General features: G+C 46.0%; 1 protein-coding gene across 11 annotated transcripts in view; it reads right to left on the reverse strand.

The window, feature by feature from the left end:
- Nucleotides 1-15997, reverse strand: part of AGAP1 (ArfGAP with GTPase domain, ankyrin repeat and PH domain 1) — a 616003-nt gene that overhangs the window by 55638 nt on the left and 544368 nt on the right. The window contains exon 19 of one of the 11 annotated variants that reach the window (XM_032277592.1): nucleotides 1523-1533. The exons of the other annotated variants lie outside the window; for them this stretch is intronic. The gene's annotated coding sequence lies outside the window, so the exon portion shown is untranslated. Of the gene's footprint in view, nucleotides 1-1522; nucleotides 1534-15997 lie in introns of those variants that run through there. 11 annotated transcript variants of the gene reach the window in all.

Below are 15997 nucleotides of genomic sequence, written 5' to 3' on the forward strand. Positions count from 1 at the left end.
GTGTGGCCTGAGTTGGAACTCTGAACCCCAACTCCAGAAGCAGAGTTACGCAGAGTACATCTGACATACAGTAAGCTCTTAGATCTCAGTGACAAAAAAAAATTGGTTGGTGAGAAGACATTTTCAGATATTCCCTCATAAAAATAAAACATGCAGAAAATGGGTCATCGGTAGATACACAATCCTTTTCAATTATATTTTTGAGTGATAGTAGCCAGGCACTAAAACATATATATCATGGAATTCCATTTACATGAATTTTCTAAGAGGCAAAACTAACCTGTCCTGACACATGTCAGATCCACGACTGCTTCTGAACAGGGAGAATAAACAGGAGGAGGTACAGAGGGAATTCCTGGGGTGATAGGAATATTATTGATAGACCTATGTAGTTATCAAAACCGATTGTATTGACTGTACACTCAAAATGTGTGCAATGCAGTGTGCAAATTATACCCCAACATAATTTTTTTAAAAAGCTAAAAGAAAAATATACCATTTGCCCTGGGCAATCCAACCATTTCAAGAGTTCATGATTTATCTCAGCAATCTAAAAAGAATGACATGCTACTGGGATTTTGAGAATGAGGTATTCGAAGTTCTAATAATTTGGCTGGGCACAGTGTCTTGCACTTGGAAGCCCAGCACTTTGGGAGGCCGAGGCAGGTGGATCACTTGAGGTCAGGAGTTTGAGACCATCCTGGCCAACATGGTGAAACCCCACCTCTACTAAAAATACAAAAATTAGCTGGATGTGGTGGCACATGCCTTTAATCTCAGCTACTCCGGAGGCTGAGGCAAGAGAATCACTTGAGCCTGGGAAGTGGAGGTTGCAGTGAACCGAGATTGTGCCATTGCACCCCGGCCTGAGCAACAGAGTGAAACTCCATCTCAAAAACAAACAAAAAATAAAAAAAACCCCAAACCCCAAATTCTAGTAATTTGTGCATTCACTGTAGCCTGCAAGACAGAGCTTCATGAGGTCCATGTGTCAAGTAAATGGATTTGCAGAGCGAGTGGCCTCTCCAGAGCTTGGGCAGGGTGGCCCTAGTGGGACAAGCAACGGAAGGAAGAAGGGTTTTCAGGACACATGGCCAAGCCACTACCGAGGGCACAACCTACTGAGGGCCACGAGTAGTGACCCTGGTGTTGCTGGACACACGCTGACCATAGTGCCACCCTGGCCACCAGACAGCTACTCTGTAGAATCTCAGCACAACTGCTGGGGGACTAAGCCACAGTGACTTGTCACATTTAATGATGCAAGGATTTTCCCAGCAGATAAGGAAGCTGTTGGACAGAAGGCAGGGCTCTGGAAGGCCTTGCTGAAAGCAGTGCTTAGATGGTGGGTCCTAAGGCTTCACTTGCCTTGCAGCCCCACTGGGCGCCACAGAGCTCCGCAACCCCACAGGAGGCAGCTGTCGGAAGAGCCCCGTTTTTAAGAGGATGATGGGGGTGATCTACTCCCCTACTTGCTTGCCTTAGGAAGGAGGATTTCGTTGTAAATATGCACATTTAAAAGCGTTCCTTTTCCTATGATCTGCGCAGCCCCTGGGAGCCCCCCTTTCGATAATCACCCAGTGGTCCACAGGCTGGACGAACACTGTTCCTATTCCAGGGAGAGCCTGACGGAGTGTTAGCAACATGTCAGAAAAGGTTTCTAGGCTGCCTGCGAACAGAACATCTAGGGGAGCTTTCTTTGATGGCTGCTTCACAGCCAGATGAAAACTGGCCATGGGGCGAGCGTGTTTCAGAAATAAAATCCATCCAGCTGAATGAAGAGTCACAAGCAGGCAGCAACAATGGGGGTCCGAGGAGCTGAGGACACCACCGTGGACACTCCTAACTGAGAAGCCGATAGATGTATCCCTGTCTGTGAATACGTTATTCAACTTCCCCAGCTTGGCAATTTCAAAACCACAAGTGGCAACGTCAGGAGCAGAGTCTTTTCCAACACCGTGTTGAAACCCGGAGGTTTTGACGAAGCCCACGATGAAGGCAGCATGTAAGCCTTCTGGCCTCCAGTAAGCTGCTGTCTGTCTGTATCTGCCTCACTTTGCCATCAGGATCAGTCAGGCTGATATGCCACGGAGCCTTTGCCTGGTCACTTAATGCCACTTCCTTTTTTATCAGTTATACGTTGTGACCCTAACTTTAGTTTTGGGGAAAAAAATACCCACAATGAAAAAACAACACGATCTCTCAAATATTTATTGAGCATCTACTTATGGTTCCTCTGGAATGTTATAGAAGAAGTGATTATTCTTATTTTCATTTTATGTGTTTAGAAAGGTATAGTTTGTCAATTTAGAAAAACATATTCCTCTTTCTCAGTTCACTCCTTCCACACCCTAAAAGAATTCTCCCAGGAAGGGTGTGACGCTCTTCCAGGCCTTTGCATGTGCTGTTTAAAGGATACCAGCAATCGGTGGGAGGCAGGTGGGAGCTGATCCTGGGTCCCTCTGCAGCAGGGCGGGTTTAATTTTTGGCGGCCTCTTTCCAAGCACCAGAGGTGCTACTGGCATTTTATTTATTTATTTAGTTTTGAGACAGAGTCTCGCTCTGTCACCCAGGCTGGAGTGCATCCCAAGTAGCTGGGATTACAGGTGTTTGTCACTATGCCTGGCTAATTTTTGTATTTTTTTAGTAGAGATGGAGTTTCACCATGTTGGCCAGGCAGGTCTCGAACTCCCGACCTCAGATGATCAACCTGCCTCGGTCTCCCAAAGTGATGGGATTACAGGTGTGAGCCACTGCAGAGCAAATTTTCACTGTGTAGGAGTGTCCTCAGATGCTTTAGCATCTGAGGCTGAGAACCACTGGAGGCATTTGCAGCCATAATTCCATGCTCCTTAGCCACGTTTCTGGCTTCTCTCGGGAGCCTCTGGGTGACGGGTCCACAGGCTAACACTGGCTTGGTCCAAGTCACTGGGTTACTTATCGGCAAGTCACTTTTCCTGTCTCGGTGTGGTCGTCTCTGATTTTAAACAGTTACCTCCTAATTTCATTAAGATGGCAAGGATCAGCATGAAGACACTGTGGCGCTCTTCAAGGTCCTTGAGGAGAAACTTACAGGTAAGTTATCATGATTATGTATGTGTGCTCCTGGGTCATTTGTATTAGATCATGTACATAAGAGATGCTTTTTATGTGAGTGGACCCCTAAAACTGAGTGATGTGTACTCCAGATAACGTTCGTCTTCCAGACCCCTGGCTGACAAAATTTTCTGTCAGTTATAAATGACATTTAATTATTTGAGGCTTTAATGGTGTTGCCACTGCTGCTCGCCTTTCTGGGCCTCAAGTAATTCTATGAAGAACTCAGACACCTCTGCAGCTGGGAGTGGCTTGGACAGTTTGCCTCTGAAGCCCAGTGACGGCCACAAAGCCAAGACTGGACAGGTGAGGCGGGGTTTCTGCTACACTGGGTGGCAAGCCTAGCAATCAATCAATCAATCAATCTTGTCAAAGTCACCAGCACAAATGTGTGCAACGTCTATCTTTATTAACATGAAAATAACATGGTCAAGATTTTAAGACTAGAATTGTCTTTTGTGTGTTTTGCATGTTGTTTAAAGGCCTCATCATCCTCCCAATGGCCCAAAAAAGAAAACAAAACATTGACACGGATGCTTGTCTTTCCCGCACCCCACATTCACTCTGGTTAAGCGTCCTGAGTACGCCGGGCGCGGTAGCTCATGCCGGTAATCCCAGCACTTTGGGAGGTCAAGGCTGGTGGATCACTTGGTATCTAGAGTTTGAGACCAGCCTGGCCAACAACCCCGTCTCTACTAAATATACAAAAATTAGCCAGGCGTGGTGGCAGGTGCCTGTAAACCCAGGCAGAAGGCTGAGGCAGGAGAATCACGTGAATCTGGGAGGTGGAAGTTACAGTGAGCCAAAATCATGCCTCTGTACTCTAGCCTGGGCAACAGAGTGAGACTCTGTCTCAAAAACAAACAAAACAACAACAACAACAAAACAAAAAGCAAAACAAAAAGCAAAACAAAAACAAACAAAAAACCAGTCCTGAGTACATCTGGGCGCAGGAGCTCACACTTGTAATCCCAGCGCTTTGGGAGGCCAGGACAGAAAGATCACTGGAGGCCAGGAGTTTGAAACCAGCCTTCGCAATATGGTGAGATCCCGTCTCTTTAATAAAAAAAATTGCTGGGTATGGAGGCATGTGCCTTTAATCCTAGCTACCTGGGAGGCTGAGTAGGGAAGACTGCTTGAGCCTGGGAGTCTTGGGTTGCAATAAGCTATGATCTTGCCACTGTATTCCAGCCTGTGTGATAGAATTAGATTCTGTCTCTAAAAGAAATGAATGAAAATAAGTTACAAAAAAAGAAAAAAATACAAGTCCTGAGTGTGCTCCTAGGGTCTCACATCAGCCTGATTCTGCCTCTGGCCATGGCTCCCCTTAGGGAGGTCAGACCTGGGGTGAGTTCTGGCTCCGCCTTCTGCCTGCGCTTGTCCTCCTCTAGGCAGGAATCTGGCTGCACTGCACAGCCTGCTCAGAGCTCTGCTCCCCAGGCTTGACGGGCAGACACGCTGGCCCTTGCCCTAGACCCAGGCCCCCGCTGCCCAGCATGCGTTCCTGTAACCCTGCACCTTTGCCCTAGCTGCTCTCTTCATGGAACGCCCTGGCCCAACTGTTTTCCTTTGGAAATTCTTTATTATTTATTTATTTTGAAACTGACATAATTCATATGCCATAAAATTCACAACTTAAAAGTATACAACTCAGAAGCTTTTAGTATATTTGCAAGGTTGTACAACGATCACTACTATGTAAATCCAGATCATTTTCGCTGTCTCCAAAAGAAGTTTCGCACCCATCAGGCAGTCACTCCCTATATGCCACTGCCCCTCCCTCCCCTGCACCTGGCAAGCACGCATCTACTTTCCCTTACTGTGGAGGTGCCTGTTGTGGCCACCAGACAGATGGTACAGCGTGTGGCTGTCTGTGTCTGCGTCCTTTCCTTTAGCATCACGTTTTCAAGGTTCACCCACGCTGCCACCTGTATCCCTACGGCTACTTCCCATGGCAGAATCACAATCTGGCGTACGGATAGACCACGTTTTGTTCATCCACAGGGACACCTGGGTTGCTTCCGCTTTTTGGCGGATGTTGTTACGAATGATGTTGCTGTGAACAATTGTGTGTACGTTTCTGTGTGGACATGTGTTCTCATGTTTCTTAGTTCTAGACCTGGGAGAGGCATGGCTGGGTCATACGGTGACTCTACATACTCTAGGTTTAACTTTCTGAGGAAGTGCCAGACTTTCTTCCCAAGAGGCTGCACCATGGGACATTCCCGCCAGCAGCATCTTTGAGCTCCAGCTTCTCCGCATCTTCACCAACACTGGCCATGGCCGCCCCAGAGCATGCGCAGTGGGGTCTCAAGGGTTTTGGGTATTTCCCTAAATACCCAAATACATCTTTTCATGTATTTATTGGCCATTTATATATCTTCTTTGGAGAAATGTCTATTTAGATTCCTAGCCCATTTTTATTTTTCACTTATTTTTGAGACAAGGTCTCATTCTGTTATCCAGGCTAGAGCGGAGTGGCGTCATAATGGCTCACTGCAACCTCAAAATCCTGGGCTCAAGAGGTCCTCTCACCTCAGCCTTCCAGGCAGCTGGGACTACAGGTGTGCCCCACTGTGCCCAGCTAATTAAATTTTTTTTTTTGTAGAGGTGAGACCCGCCCCACCTCTACAAAAGATGTTGATCAGGTAGGTCTTGAGCTGCTGGCCTCAAGTGATCCTCCTGCCTCAGCCTCCCCACATGCTGGGTTTATGGGTATGAGCCTCCATGCCCAGCTCTTTGCCCATGTTTAAATTGGATTAGCTATCTTCTATCATTGGAGTTGTGTTTTTTTTTTCTAATTTATTATTATTATTATTTTTTGAGACAGTTTTGCTCTTGTTACCCAGGCTGGAGTGCAATGGCGGGATCTCGGCTCACCGCAACTTCCGCCTCCTGGGTTCAGGCAATTCTCCTGCCTCAGCCTCCTGAGTAGCTGGGACTACAGGCACGCGCCACCATGCCCAGCTAATTTTTTGTATTTTTAGTAGAGATGGGGTTTCACCGTGTTGACCAGGATGGTATCGATCTCTTGACCTCGTGACCCACCTGCCTCGGCCTCCCAAAGTGCTGGGATTACAGGCATGGGCCACCATGCCCAGCTATAACTGTTCTTTACATATTCTGGATACCCTATTAGATATTTAATTTTCAAATGCTTTCACCCATTCTGTGCATTTTTACTTTTTTGACACTGCCCTTTGAAGCACTAAAATTTTTAATTTGGCGGATATTCAATTTACCTATTTTTTCTTTTATGGCTTGTCCTTTAGGTATCATAGCTAAGAAACCACTGCCTAATCCAAAGTCACAAAGATTTATTCCCCATTTTCTTCTACAAGTTTTAGTTTCAGTTTTTATACTGAGGTCTTTGATCAATTTAGAGTTAATTTTGTGTGTGTGTGTGTGTGTGTGTGTGTGTGTGTGTGTGTGTTTTGAGATGAAGTCTTACTCTGTCACCCAGGCTGGAGGGCAGTGGTGCAATCTTGGCCCACTGCAAACTCCAACTCTTGGGTTCAAGTGATTCTCCTGCCTCAGCCTCCCAAGTAGCTGGGATTACGGGTGCGTGCCACCATGCCTGGCTAATTTTTGTATTTTTGGTATAGATGGAGTTTCTGGTCTTGAACTCCTGACCTCAAGTGTTCGCCTGCCTCAGCCTCCCAAAGTGCTAGGATTACAGGCGTTGGAGTTCATTTTTACATATAGCATTAGATAAGAGTCTAACTTCATTCTCTTGCATGTGAATATCCAGTTGTCCCAGCACCACTTGCTAAAAAAGACTATTCCTTATCCATTGATGAGGAAGATGTCTTGGCATCTTTTCTGGAAATCAACTGACTACAGACGAAGGGGCTTATTTCTGGACTCTCAATTTTACTTCATCGATGTATATGTCAGTTCTTACACCAGTATCACAGAGTCTTGGATCACCATGGTTTTGTAGTAAGCTCTGAAATCAGAAAGTGTGATATCTCCAACTTTTTAATTCTTTTTTCAAGACTGTTTTGATGTTTGACGGTCTCTTACTGTATCATATGAACTTCAGGATAAACTTGTCAAATTTTTGGAAAAACAAAACAACGAAACAAAAAACAGGCAGCTGAGATTCTGAAAGTGACTGTGCTGAACCTGTACACTGATTTGAAGAGTGTTGCCATCTTAGCAGTAAGAATTCCAACCGATGAACATGATGTCTTTTCGTTTATTTAGGTCTTTAATTTCTTTCAGTGATGCTTTGCAGTTTTCAGTGTACAGGTAATTTACTTCTAAGTACATTACTCTTTTTGATGCTATTTGTAAATGGAATTGTTCTTAATTTTATTTTGATTGTTCATTGCTAGTGTATAAAAATACAATAGAATTACATTTTTTTTTTTTTTGAGATAAGGTCTTGTTACGTTGCCCAGGCTTGTCTTGAACTTCTGGCTTCAAATAATCCTCCAGCCTCAGCCTCCCAAAACACTGGGATTTAAGGCATAAGCCACTGTACCTGGCCTTCTTGATTTTTTAAGAGTCAGAGTTTTGCTCTGTTACCTAGGCTGGAAAGCGGTGTTGGAACTGTGGCCCGCTGCAGCCTTGAAATCCTGGGCTCAAGCAATCCTCCTGCCTGAGCCTCCTGAGTAGATAGGACAATAGGCCTGTACCACCATGGCCAGCTAAGAGTTTTGCATATTGATCTTGTAACCTTCAATCTTGCTTAACTTGTTTCTTGGGGGTTTCTTACGATTTTCTACATAAAAGATTATGTTATCTACAAATGGAGTTAGTTTTACTTCTTCTTTCTGAATCTGGATTCCTTTGGTTTCTTCTTCTTGCTTAATTCCCTGACTTGAACCTCAAGTATAATGCCGAACACATCTGGTGACACTCTTGTCTTATTCGTGATCTTGGGGGAAAAGTCTGCAGTATTTCACCAAAAAGTACAATGTCAGCTCTGGGGTTTGTAGAGGTGTCCTTTACCAGGTTCAACAAATTTCCTTTTATTCCTAGTTTGCTGAGTGTTTGTTACCAAGAAAGGGCGTTGGGTTTTGTCAAATGTATTTTCTGCATCCCTTGAAAAGACTTTTTTTTTCCTCTTTATTCTATTAATGTGGTGTATTACAATGATTTTTTTGTGTTGAACCAACCTTGCCTTCCTCACATTCAATGGCACTTGATCACAGACTGTAATAATCCTCTTGTAGATGTCCTTTGGCTGCAGCATCTGCTGGGATATACTGGATATGCTGGGCCAGACAAGAGTTTGGTAAAGGAAGAAAACAGAAGACCTGGCTCTCAAGAAGTGAGGAATGAAGTCCAGGGACTTGGACTAAGACAGTGAGTTCACAGGCGAGATTGTGGATTTTAATTTTTACTACTTAGGGCAGACAAGAGTGTCTCAAACTTTAATGTGCGTAAGAATTACTTAGACAGTTAAAACACACCACTGGAACTTACCCTAGGGATGTTGTTTGGGTAGGCTTGGGTGGGGCTCAAGAATATACCTTTCCATGTGATGCTGATGCTGCAATAAACCATCATATAGATACAAAGCAAAATAAACATGGATCACATGTTCTATATCAGCAGGCCCTCCACAACCCCTGGGGAGGGTGTGGACCATGTGCCCCTCTCACTGCTAGTATGTATGACCCAGGCCTCAAGGCTGATTGTGTCTTCCAGATAAAAAGGGATCCCAGGAAACTTCATAGGTATTATTTTCTTTTAGCACTAACTCTACATAATTAAGCGGGTGGAAAAATGACTAGTCTCTTTTTAGAAATAAGAAATTATCCTGTTTTTAAATTTAAAAGGGCAGAAGATGCTGGCCATGAAACCAGAACCAGGAACGCTATGGCCTGAGATATGGCTCCATATTTCACCATGCAGATAACAGACATGATTGTGAGCGCTCTGCCATACAGGCTTCACATTCCCAATAGGCAGTGTGGGGTCAGGGACATGAGCAGGGGAGACTTGGGGAGGGGCAGGATGTGGTTATGTGAAACACGGGGGCTCTCACCCTGCACCTGTGTTGGTGGATCTCAGTATTTTACAGTTCTCAGTGCTGTTTTCTGTGGAAGCTCTTAGGATTAGCACTGACAAAAGAGAATTAACACTTTAGAATCATGCCTGTGTGACTGAAAAGGTTGGGTCTGGGCCGGGCACAGTGGCTCACGCCTGTAATCCCAGCACTTTGGGAGGCTGAGGTGGCTGGATCACCTGCAGTCAGGAGTTTCAGACCAGCTTGGCCAACACGGTGAAACCCCATCTCTACTAAAAATACAAAAATTAGCTGGGTATGGTGGCATGTGCCTGTAATCCGAGCTATGTGGGAGGCTAGGGTAGGAGAATCGCTTGAACATGGGAGGAGGAGGTTGCAGTGAGAAGAGATTGCACCACTGCACTCCAGCCTGGGCGACAGAGCGAGACTCCATATCAAAAAAAAAAAAAAAAAAAAAAAAGGGTTTGCTACATGAATGTAAACTAAAACGGAAGAGGCTTTATGATTACTTATGTTATCATAAAGCTAGTGTACAATGGGAAGACACTGTAGTTACTTTATTATACATAATAAGTTTGCACTACTTATTTAATAAGTCTGACACATGATGGCTACTGAGACAGAAACTGACCGGGGGTGTGCTGCCAAACATGTGGGTTCTCTTGATGCCATGACGGACCTCGGGATTTGGCAGCAAAGGAACAGCAGCAGCAGGACTGCAGAGCGCCATCTGGAGTCAGATCCTGGTGCCTGCAGTCTGCCTGGCACTCCCATGTGACCCTGACACACGCCTGAGAATGGGGATAATCCAAGCACACAGGGCACTGTGCGCTCCGGGCATGTCTGTGTCCCCCTCCTCTTCTTTACAAAGAAGAAGAAAGAGAAAAGTTCCCTAGAAGACAGAAAATCTCTGGTGCAAAATAACCAAAACACCACTGAAAGACAGGGCCCTCTGAAAAATGCTCGACTGCCGGAGGAATCAAAATAAAGAACATATTTATTGGCCCATGTTAGATAATTCAAGTCTAAAAAGGTTAATCTTCCCATTCCATTCCTTCATATACTCCCACCACAAGCAGACATGGGCTTGAACGTGGCCAGGGCACCCAGGAGCCAGTTGCTGCCTGCTGATGACTTGTATTCTCATCCGCCAGTGGTAGTAAAAATTCTTCAGAATCAGAAACTCCTTAATTGTCATGATGGCCACATTTCCGAACGTAAATGATACGGATTTTCAACCCAAGAGAGCTCTGTGGTAGCAAAGCCGGCTCCCAGCACACACTGGTTTCTTGCAGGATCAAACAAATAACTGGGGTTCGTGTGCGGCAGGCGGCAGGAGAGACGAAGAGCACCTGGTTCAAAGGCGAACGTAAGTCTAGTTATCCTTTAAAAAGCAGATCCCATTATACTTAACCTCATGGAGAATCTTCTTAGAATCACCTTTCTTATAATTAGAGCCAGTCTTCATGGAGAGCTGGCATGCGTTCCCACCGAGCTCCCTAGCGGAAGTTCACTGGATGCATTGCTGTATCTGTTGTCAACTGTAATCTATAGGTATTATTTTAAAGGCACTGTTAACGCACTTCTCATTTGTACATTTTCCTAATTGGCTTAATATTTATAGCAGAATATTTCTGATCCAGGCCCGGAGCTCTAGTAAACTGAAGCATATTTAGCAGTGTGCTAATGAGGACCATCTAGTCACGAGGGGTGGCTAAGTGAGTTATGGCTCTCTCAGTCCGATTCCAAGTTGGGCTTGCTAAGAGAAGTTGCTAAAATATCTTAAGTAAAGGCCGAGGTCCCTGAGCAGCTGTTGCATTTGCAGAGGCGAGGATGTATAAACTTTATTGGTAGTAAATGTCACTCCAGCGAGCAGACGGCGTGCCTGCAAACCCATGGCTCCTCGGAGGCGTCTGCCACTGTTGCGGCTTGAGCAGGGGACAGTCCCCGCCTGGACAGGGAAACCGGGAGGGTGGACCCACTCTGCGGCTGGGGCCAGGGCATGCCCGCTGACAGGCATGCCGCGGTGACAGAAATTCGCTTTGAGTTGCAATTAGTGGCACTGTCATTTTCGGGGGCTCCTGCCAATTAATTAAGCCTGTCAAATAGAAAAACCACAGCGTTCACATGATAATTTATATTGGAAGAGACGAGCCTCACAGAGCACAGCGGCTTCCTCCACAAACAGAATTCTCCCTCAGAGCACTGAAAGAAACGCAAGAAAGCAAGGCACAGAAAACCACACGCAAAAGTGGGCATGTGTGCTCGTGTGGTGGCGGGGGTCTGCACGGGGAAGAAGAAAGTTAAACTGTCCTTGCTGTAATTGTTAACTCTGATCGCCGGAGTAGAAGACAGGCTGATTAAAACTCCAAACGAGCCCCCAGCTCCCTGAACCCTCTGCGTCCGGGATGATAGAATCAGAGGAGTTTATTCATACCATTAAGCCCCAGAGAACTTAATTGAAAGAAGAGCACAGCCCGGACCTTGACAAGCGGGAGGTCACAGTAATTGCTGCCGGACATATTTAACATTAAGATAATCAGGCCATTAATTACCCTTTGGATCATTAAATCAGCCAGTTGCAAAATGAAATTTCTGCCTCTATTACTCACTTGAGAGACCACAGGGGTGGCCTTTAATTTATCAGTGAGCTTGAGATACAAAGGCTGGGGCTGGGGGAGGGCAGGCGGGGAGGGGGGTCCGGGCTCGGCAGTGGCGGCAGGGGCAGGGCATCAATCCGCCATGCTCGGTGATCGTGGCAAATTAACTAGGTAAGATAACCTCCGCTTCCAAAGGCAGGAGCTGGGGGTATGTAAATAGATGAGGGCAGACAGGGAGATCAGAGTCTGCACACCACTTAGCAGGATAATAAAGGAAATCATCCTTGATTATCAGTGCTAATTTGGACACTGCCGGTAGCTTGTTATGCGTGTTCTGAGTAGCATTTAATTAATTCAATTGCTTGTTAATGAGGGAAGTGACATGTGGGGAGCAGATGCCACCCAACTGCAGATGGACTCTGGTCATCGCGGCAAAGTCCTTTTTTCATTTTTGTTTCTCCTTTCCCCCCTCCCCATTTTTTTTTTTTTAAATAAAGAAAATAGGAAAAGGTGTCAAGCATAGCGGAACACTCAAAAGAGACAAAACATTGACCTCAGCAGGCCAAGAACTGTTGAAAAATAATAAGATGAGACAATCCTGGGGCTGTGTGGGCAGTCGTGCTCCCCGAGGCCACATTTGGAACAGTGCATCTTTATGCCAGAAATTTGAGCCCGAGATTACTATATTGTGATCTTATGATCAAACCTAACAAGACAAAGACACAGCCAAGTGGTGCTGCTTTTAATATCTCAGAGCTAGCTGTAGGGATCCAATTATTTTCAGTTTGGATACATTTCCCCTTTATCAATATCTCCATGTGCATAAATAAGATGAAAGTGGAGTTCCGGAATCAAAAAGAGACGGAACTCACATCACTGGGCAGACTTGTTCCATCTGGAAGTGTGCGGCCAGTGTCTCCCACGCGCATTTCTGATGTCGGGCCCAAAATCTTCCTATGGAAGGCGACATCTTTTTATAGGTTAAAGACAAGAAGGGAGTTTAGGCACGGCGGTGAACTTACAATGGGGGGAAGAAAAAGAAAAAGGACGCTAAAAAAGGGAAAGGAGTGCATACTAAATCAGCAAACTCCGTTCCCTTCCAACTGGCATCAAAGAGGTAATGGGTGACTTCAGTTGCGCTCAGACCTTCTCTCAAGAGCTATTTCAACGGAATTGAAAACACTGTTCTCCACTTCCAGGTTCCTTTGATTACCTGGCCCAAATCAGCAGGCTCGCAAGCCACCATGTAAACAGGCTACCAGCACTGAAATGCAAATAGCAGCAAGTCCCTGCTGGGCCTTGGGGGCCAAATGCCTTGACACCCAGACACAAAGATGGAGATGCAGTGCCACGCAGAGCACGGCTTCTGCCAAGGGGAACGCGGCACCAGAGGGGTCTGCTCCGTCCTGCCAGGAAATCACTTGCACTGCAGCCAATCCCAAATGCTTCTAAGTGCAACGGGGACAGCAATAAAGAAGAACGGGCCAGGGTGCTGCCTGGCAGCCACGGGAACACCGCTGTGCAGCAGCGAGGGAGAGAGGGCGTGCGGATGGGTTCACCGAGACGGCTTTGCTGCTGCAGCAAACGTCAAAGCCCCAGTTTCACTCGTGAACACATGAGGAGTTCCAAGCCCCCGAAGTAAAAAGAGCACCTGACATGTGTTCTGTGATGAGTCCCTGCTTTGACTCATGCACTCACTCAGTCATTCATTCATTCAGGAGACATTCACTCGACTGTTTTAACATCACCTCTGAGCTTATTACTCTTGCCTTTGAAAGGGTCACCCATCAGCTTGGCAACTTCTCCCTACAGTAATACCATGTGCCCCTAACATTGGAACCCGGAGCCCTGCCTGCCTGGCGGACCTCGGCCCAGCTGCTCCGTGCCCTACAACGTGCTATGTTATGGCACTGCACAGACACACAAACCGGGTGTCAGGAAGTCCTGTCCTACCAACAGCTGACTGCTCCCTTCTGAAACCCCTAAAACCTAGTCAGTGTGGTCTACTGTGACCACTTGACCACTTCAGCATCCCCACTTAAAATCAATATTTTAAGTGTGTGCTTAAATGGCATCAATAGCAATTAGAGAGGGGAATTCTGATTCTACCCCAGATGTAGTTAATTGTTGTGGCATTGATCTGCTCTCTAACATACTTCTTTCTACAAATTAAACCCCCATTACAGAGGGAGACGAAGGGCGTCCTCTCCCCTCCTGTGACAATAAATTTAATATCGAATGCACTGGGAAAAAATGGCAGTTGTTGCAGAATCCATCCAAAAAGATTTTTTTTTTTTCTTCCTGGGAGTAATTAAAAGATGCTTTTCTTGACTAATGATTCCCCTGTTTAGGAATGGGAAGTCAATACTGATTCAGCCGCCGTCAGCTTCGATTGATCACGATGCTGCTCAAGTTTGAACGGCAGTTCTCAGGGCGGCAGAGATTCACTGGAACCAATTATAAGCTGTCTGAAGCTGCCCTAATCAGGGGTGTAGGGACATGGAAGAGGCCAGCTGTCCCGGGCGCCTGCTGTCCTAACTGGCCGCATGTCTAGTTGACTCTAGTGTGTGGGGGTTTCTCTGGAGGAAGATCTGTGTGTTCTACTTCCCTCATGGTCTTGAATCTGTACGTGTGTGTGTGTGTGTGTGTGTGCGTGCGTGCGTGCGTGCGTGTGTGTGTGTTTGGGGGTGGGGGCAGGCGGAACGACGCATTTCTAATTATATTCCACTGTCAGAATGAATCTTCTGAACAAGATGGAATGGACCAGAGCTCCTCGGGAAAACAGATGGGCCCTTTTTCAAAGAATTACGCCGAATATATTGCACGTGGCTTTTCCTTCAACAGAGATAAAAAATTAAAATATTTCTTTTTGGTTTTATCTCAGGGCCACATTAAAATAACCTTCCAACTGTTTCTATGAACAATCGTAGGTTCTGCAGAGACCAGGAGTGGTGGAGTGGGGCAGGGGGAGCAGGGGTGTCTTGGAAAGGCAGCATCTTCCCACATCATGGACAGAACTGCGAGTGGAGATTCCCGCCCTGACGTTCAGTTTTGCATTTCGGGTGAGGGGTAGTGCAATTGGCGGTGAAGGTGGCTGGTGTCTACATTTCAACTCTGCTATTGGGCTGGTTGTGTTTTGCTTTGGACAGTGTAGCTAAGGCTTTACGCATGGCCATCAGGGCCCTGGCCTTCCAGCTGGAAGGGACAGAGACCTTGCTGGCTGCCTTTAGTCCTCTTGGGAACAGGTGGGACACACAGAACCCATGAACAGATAAACCCCTTCCCTCTCCCCTACCCCCAGAGTTCCCAGCCCTGGCTCAGAGACCCTCCCTGCTTCTGCTCTTTGGGCCTCCTCCATCCCCACTCCTCCTCATTCATGGGAGGTTCCTGTCCCGTGGTGATAGACTTGCCAATATGCACACCTTCCCAGGGCCGTGTGGAGCCTGCATCAACCGAGGACGCTCCCACCCTCCAGCCTACTTCCCACCTGGCCCCTGGCCCTGGCCCTGGCCCTGGGAATCACCCTGTTTCAGAGTCCAGCTCAGATGCCATTTTTGAGGTGACACTTCCCAAATCGCACCTACTGCCGGCACCCTCCCGAGCCCTGGCATCCTCAGGGGACCTGAGAATGTTCACCAATCACTGGCGAGCTGCAGTCATCACTTACGGTTTCTTTTCTATGAGAAAGTGCTCAATGATTATTTGCGGATTTTCGTTGAAAACAAAACTCCCCAGGAAAATTACTACAGGCACAAAGAAACATTCAGTTCTCATATGTGTTTATCTTCTTAGGCGCAAAGGGCATTTAGAAATTCCAGAGTTACCTTTAGCCACGGCAGGGAGCTACGTCACCAACACCACAGTCTTGGAGAGGAACTACAACTTCGCACTGCTCTTTAAGGAAAGCCAGTGTGACCAAAGAAAAGACGGGACTTAACTGCCACCACCGCGCTTGTGAGAAAGCAAGTCTCTGAAATCGTCTCTAAAATATGATGATATGATGCATATAACACTGGGAAAAGAAGATTGAGCTGTACATTCAAGAACTTAATTCAGGGACCCAAATGAGAACTATAAAATACCTATGCACAGGCAGTCTTCATATACAAATGAAGATGAAGTCATATTTTTCAGTTAAAAATGATCCTATATCTTTGTTTCTAATAATTCTAAGTAGTTTCTAAATTTTAATGGATGCATAAACTTTTCTAATAATTCATGATATTAAAACTAGTATGCTGCTTCTACCTATAAACAGTAAGTGCATACAGTTAGTTTTTTCCAGCTTATTTCAATGTTTTCACATTCATACATTAAA

The sequence above is a fragment of the Sapajus apella genome, unplaced genomic scaffold, assembly GCF_009761245.1.
Source record: "Sapajus apella isolate SASKATOON/1434 unplaced genomic scaffold, GSC_monkey_1.0 scaffold10, whole genome shotgun sequence".
In the NCBI taxonomy this organism is placed as follows: Eukaryota; Metazoa; Chordata; class Mammalia; order Primates; family Cebidae; genus Sapajus; species Sapajus apella.